The following is a 6,000-nucleotide window of genomic DNA, read 5'->3' as shown; positions in this document are numbered from 1 at the left end:
AGTAATGCTTAATCCAGACTTCCAAGGCAGTAATCAGCTGCAGGTCAGGCCGCATGAATTAAGTGTTGTATGACGCAGCGTGTATGTCACTGAATCCACTATGGAAATACCTGCCAGATAGCTTGTCATGAAAGCATTAGTAACACAAAAAAGTGTAATATTTAAAATACACGTACAGTATATTAAAAAAAAGTATATATTATAAAAAGTACATAGTAAGATGTACTATAACTTACCGTATTTTTCAGAATATGGTAGAAAAATTGGGGAGAAACAGTCCCTGCGTCTTATATTCCAAAGACAGGGAGTCCCCGACTTATGATCGCCCGCCAATTCAAACCGCCGACCCCCCACAACGTCAAGACTCCCTGCCTTCTCCCCTGTGTGGTTCTCCGGGCCATCCGCATGTCTCCTCCGTTCCCTGTGAGTAAAATCTATTAGCGGCAGCATGACACAATCAGCAGAAGCCGTCACTAGGGGGAGCAGTGCCTGGCGATGAGAGGTCTGCGTCTGCCGCTGGAATTGCTGGTGAGGTGAGCCATGCTGCCGCCAATTGAGTTTACACACGGGGAGTGGAGGAGAAGGGTTGGGGGCAGAGGACCACACAGGGGAACAGGAGGGAACAGGGCCATGCAGAGGGTCCTTAAGTGGGGGGTGCTCAAATTTAAAAAAGGGGCCTCGCCCTGCCCCACCCCTGCATGATCCCCTGTCCTTGTTTCTGGCTAGGGGGTATTGGTTGTCATGTGGGTGCTGAATGCAGATGCTGGGTGCCATGTGGGTTCTGGATGTGAGTACAGAGTTTCATGTGGGTTCTGGCTATGGATGGGTATCGAGTGTCATGCGGGTGTTGATTGCAAGTACTTAGTGCCATGTGAGATCTGGATGCATGTACTGGATGTCATGTGGGTGTTGGGTGCAGGTACTGGGTGTGACATGGGTGCGATTACTTGGTGCCATGCTTGTGCTGGCTATGGGTGGGCTTTGAGCGTCACATGGGTTTTGAATGCAGATACTTTGGGTGCTGGTACTGGTTAAGTAGGTGCTTGGTGCAGATAGTGCGGGCCATGTGGAGGTGTGAGTACTGGGTGCAGGTAGTTGGTGTCATGTGAGTGTGAGTTCTTGGTGCCAGTTATGGGGGGAGGGAGGGATGGGAGAGAGTTGGGAGAAGTAGAGGTCAGTGTGGGTGCTGTAGGAAGGGGAAGTCATTGGGGGTGCTGGGGGAGGGAGAGGTCAGTTTAGGTGCTGGAGGAGGTCACTATGGGTGCTGCTGGAGACAGGAGGGGTGCTGCTGGGGGAGGAAAAAGTTAATGTAGGTGCTGGGGAGGGAGGGGTCAGTGTGGTTGCTGGGGGGGAGGGGGGGAGAGGTCACTGCTGTTAGAGAGACACTATCTTACCTGCTCCCACTCAGCTGTGAGGATGGTTACACTAGGATTCCTGTATGGCATCTCTTTACTCCTAAGTGTCCCAGATGGGAAGGAGCTTCCTGCAGGTGTGGGCGGGGCTTTCTGCAGGACGGGTGCTGAGCTTATCGCAGCCGGAGGCTAGGCTTAATGTTTACAGCCAAAAGGGCCTTTTAATAGGAATTTAAATAGGGGGGATGCTTGGCCACCCAGAGACCCCCCCCCCCCCCCTCCCTCTATGCATGTGCCTGGGAGGAAACACAGGGGGACAGTAGGAGACACAGGGGGATACACAGGGGAACAGGAGGGGACACGGGGACAGGAGGGGACACAAGGGGACCAGAGGACCGCACAGGGGAATAGAAGGGGACACACAGCGGCAAAGGAGAACACAGTTGGACACACAATTATTTTAAGCAGAAGTTGAAACATTATCTTCTTTGAAAATAATTTTGCCCATATGCAATTAACTTTTTTTGCGTTTTCTCCTAGGAGATAATTTTCCATCTTCTATTTTTAGAATAACTTTACAGCACTTTGCAATTGAAAAAGTACCAACAATTAAGTGGAAACGTACAATTAAAACTGTTTTAACAATTTTCTTTCTTGCTGGTTAAAAGGCTTTTTGTTAACAAGTTTGAAAATATCACTTAGAGAGAACTCAGGAGAAAAAATGAATTGCATATGGGCCCAGATATCTTACCACCAAATACATTGGCCCATATGCAATTCACTGTTTCATCTTCTATTTAAAATAACTTTTCAGCATTTTGCAAATGAAAAGGTAACAAAAAGTAGGTGAAAAAGTACTATCGAAACTATTTTAAAGAGAAACTCCGACCAATAATTGAAATGTATCCCAATCAGTAGCTGATACCTCCTTTTACATGAGAAATCTATTCCTTTTCACAAACAGACCATCGGGGGGCGCTGTATGGCTGATATTGTGGTGAAACCCCTCCCACAAGAAATTCTGAGTACGTACTCTTGGCAGTTTCCTGTCTGTGAACCTTGCTGCATTGTGGGAAATAGCTGTTTACAGCTGTTTCCAACTGCCAAAAAAGCACGCAGCAGCTACATCACCTGCCAACAGTAAAAATGTCACCATGTAATAAATGTCAGAATGTAAATCAGGGATTTAAAAGATTTTACAATGGGCAAACACTGACTAAATCATTTATACATAATTATTGTAAAAATGAAGCACTTTTTTTTATTACATTATTTTCACTGGAGTTCCTCTTTAAGTATTTTCTTATTTTCTGGTGGTTTTTAAAAGGCATTTTACTGACAAGTTTGAATTGTGGGTGTACAAAATAATGTCTGGAGTCTTGTACTTTTTGGAGGATATAAGAAGTTGCACAGACAGGAAAACAGATGAATAATATTTTTATTCTCCACTTTTTAAATGACCACTACTTTTATAAAACCAAATTTATCACACACATTTTAAGGTTGCTTGCGTTATCTTTGTCAAATATTAAAACGTGTTTGGTGATCTGAAACATTAAGTCTAACAAACATGAAAAGAAAGGTTAGAAATTAGGAAAGGGACACATATTTATTAATTGCACTGTATTTTGAATACATAATGACACTTTTCTGGTGGTTACATTTCTTTATAAATAAGCCCTCTGATTTACAGAATAAAAATAACTTATGCAAATCAGCCAAACACCTTTAAATGTTGACATGAACTATTAAGAGCAACACCAACATACAAATGTTTACTTCGTATAGTTTATTCCTTTTGTCACTTATGCTAGTTTTCAGCATGCATTGGATAAGGTTGTTTCTTGTCAAAGACACGGAAATAATGCTGTTTATATTCTGGCATGGCACTTACTTTGCACAACATTTAGCCACAGTTTTTTTTTATCTCAAACTGTTCAGATTTTTAAGATTTCTTTAATTACGTAAATGGCAAAGTCATCAAGACTGTCTGCAGAGCAGAGAAGTAGAAATACAGCATTGATACTGGCTGAATATTTCAAAGAATTGCAGCTGAGCAGAAATCTCTAGATTTGCCTCACTTTGATAACTACAAATTTAAAAAAGAAAATTATTTGCTTTTGTGCCAATACTTTTCCACTCTATAATATATGAGTTTAAAATCAGCTGAGGTTAAAATGGGTGCAGCATCTTCATACAAAATATTTAATTTGAAGATGCTAACGGATTAAAGTGCTAATTAACTAGTCATTGCTTTAGAGTCTGTACTTATTGATGCAGCTCAGCCTCCAACATCTCTAGGACAATATTTCGACTTGTAAAGACCCAGGCTGTACATAAACAATATGTTTGTTTGTTTGTTATTTAAATACATTCGATATAAACCCCTTACAACTGTTATAAGCTGTTGTACACAGGTTTGTTATGTGCGTATTTTTTAACCATCTTAGCGGTATGGACGAGCTCAGCTCGTCCATCACCGCCGGAGGCTGCCGCTCAGGCCCTGCTGGGCCGATTTTGATAAAATAAAAAGCAGCACACGCAGCCGGCACTTTGCCAGCCGCGCGTGCAGCGGCGAAAGAGGTTCCCCCCAGCCGCCCAAGCCCTGCGCAGCCGGAACAAATAGTTTTGGCCAGCGCTAAGGGCTGGATCGGAGGCGGCTGACAACAGGACGTCGGGTGACGTCCATGACGTCACTCCGCTCGTCGCCATGGCGACGAGGAAAGCCAAACAAGGAAGACTGCTCATTGCAGCCTTCCTTGTTACCTCTGATCGCCGGAGGCGATCAGAAGAACGCATCCGGAGCGCCCTCTAGTGGGCTTTCATGCAGCCAACTTTCAGTTGGCTGCATGAAATAGTTTTTTTTTTATTAAAAAAAAACCCTCCCGCAGCCGCCCTGGCGATCTTAATAGAACACCAGGGTGGTTAATGCTCAATGCTCTCTTCCACTGCGCTGCTTCCCTCCAGGGTGCTAGGGTGGACGGCGTCCACTCTCTAATAAAAGTAAGTGGACGTCGTTCCCCTGCGTTCATGCAGGACTCGACCCCTGATGCATTACTCATACTGTGCTGTGTGATCTGGTTTTCTTGTATTCCTGTATTGTCATATTGCTGTATGTGACCCCTAAATATTGTCTGTAACCTGAATTAATGTTGGCGCTTTATAAATACAATAAATAATAATAATGTAGATTCTTCCCTTACATACGATTGTGTGTGTGCAGGTTCGGGGAAGGGGCTTTGCCTGGGGCACCAAAATGTGCAGAAAGCATCAGTTGCCTCTCACAGCACACAGCAGTCCTCTCCTCCCATCTATCTCACTCTTCCTCTTTTCCTAACCTAACAACACTGTGGAGATGCCAGTCTGGTGCCTATATGACATCAGAGGAGTGCCACTCTAGCATAGGGAAAAGGCTGTTTGGATGTGAGGAGTGGCAGGGTGAGGCAGACAGGAGGAGAGGAGAGCTGCATGCAATTGAGAGGTAAATTGTTTCCAGTGCTTCTCTGCATTGTGGCTACCAGGGGAGCAATGGAAGTATAATGGTCCTTCTCTAACCCTGGGCTCTTCCCAGCAAGAGAAAAGGCCTGCTTCACTGAAAGGTACACCAGTCCTATATATATGGATATATCAGACCATCCTCAAGCTGAATCCACACCTATATATAGAATGGGGTATAGTACTTGTATTAGTAAGGACTCATTTCGTTATATGCACGCTTTTAGCCGCACTTATGGAAACGCGATCGCAGTGGCATTAGAGAGTACATAGACTGCACTGTCTGCTGTTTCTATACATGCGCTGTGATTCACCACTGAATCGCAGGGCATGGTTGCACATACTTTGGGGCGATTGCGCTTGTGATCCTATTCAGTATAATCAATAAGATCGCAAGCGCCGCCCCCGGGGGAATCAGGTGCAACACAGAGCCGCGCTGACACACAGCTCCTGTGCTGCATAATCGAAATAATAGCCCTTAGGCCTATTTTTAACATTGAGTCTCAATGATCAGCCGATCACCAACGGTGCTGGATAACCGAGACTTGACTGCATATATATTCTTTTTCCTTTGACAGCACTGATGTCAGCAGGGGCGTAACTAGAATGCACTGACCCGCTTCCCTGCGAAACTTTGGATTGGGTCCCCTCTCCCCACTTTCTGCACAGGGAAACTGAGAACCAGTGTTATTCACTTGGCTAGTGCCCACTTGAATGTGTTTTCCCCATGCAGATAAAAACAGACAGCAGTGAAGCACTGAGAGCTTTTTCTCTATCAATTAAATTTCCTTCTGTGATAAAACTTGCATATTTTCACACATACAGATACACATGGCCTGCAGAAAACGCATACAGAAAAAGCGATCCCAGCCTCGGCTGATTACACTCACTCTATCCATCTCTGATGGAACAGAACTGGCTCTGCAGACTTCTCCAGCATCACTACGGTAAACAGCATTTGGGGAGAGGTAGAGAGGTTGGGGGCTGGGCATTGTACACAAGACACTGCTGCACACTGAATAGGGACTGTCTACAAATCTTTGTCTACAAAACTTTGTATGATTCCTTAACAGTGGCTGTGCAGATGCAGTCCTTAGAACAATTGTGCAGAGAGCAGAAAGGTTTTTCTCTCCGTGCCCTCAGTTGTCAGTCT

The sequence above is a fragment of the Hyperolius riggenbachi genome, chromosome 1, assembly GCF_040937935.1.
Source record: "Hyperolius riggenbachi isolate aHypRig1 chromosome 1, aHypRig1.pri, whole genome shotgun sequence".
Classification (NCBI taxonomy): domain Eukaryota; kingdom Metazoa; phylum Chordata; class Amphibia; order Anura; family Hyperoliidae; genus Hyperolius; species Hyperolius riggenbachi.
This window is presented reverse-complemented; position numbering follows the sequence as displayed.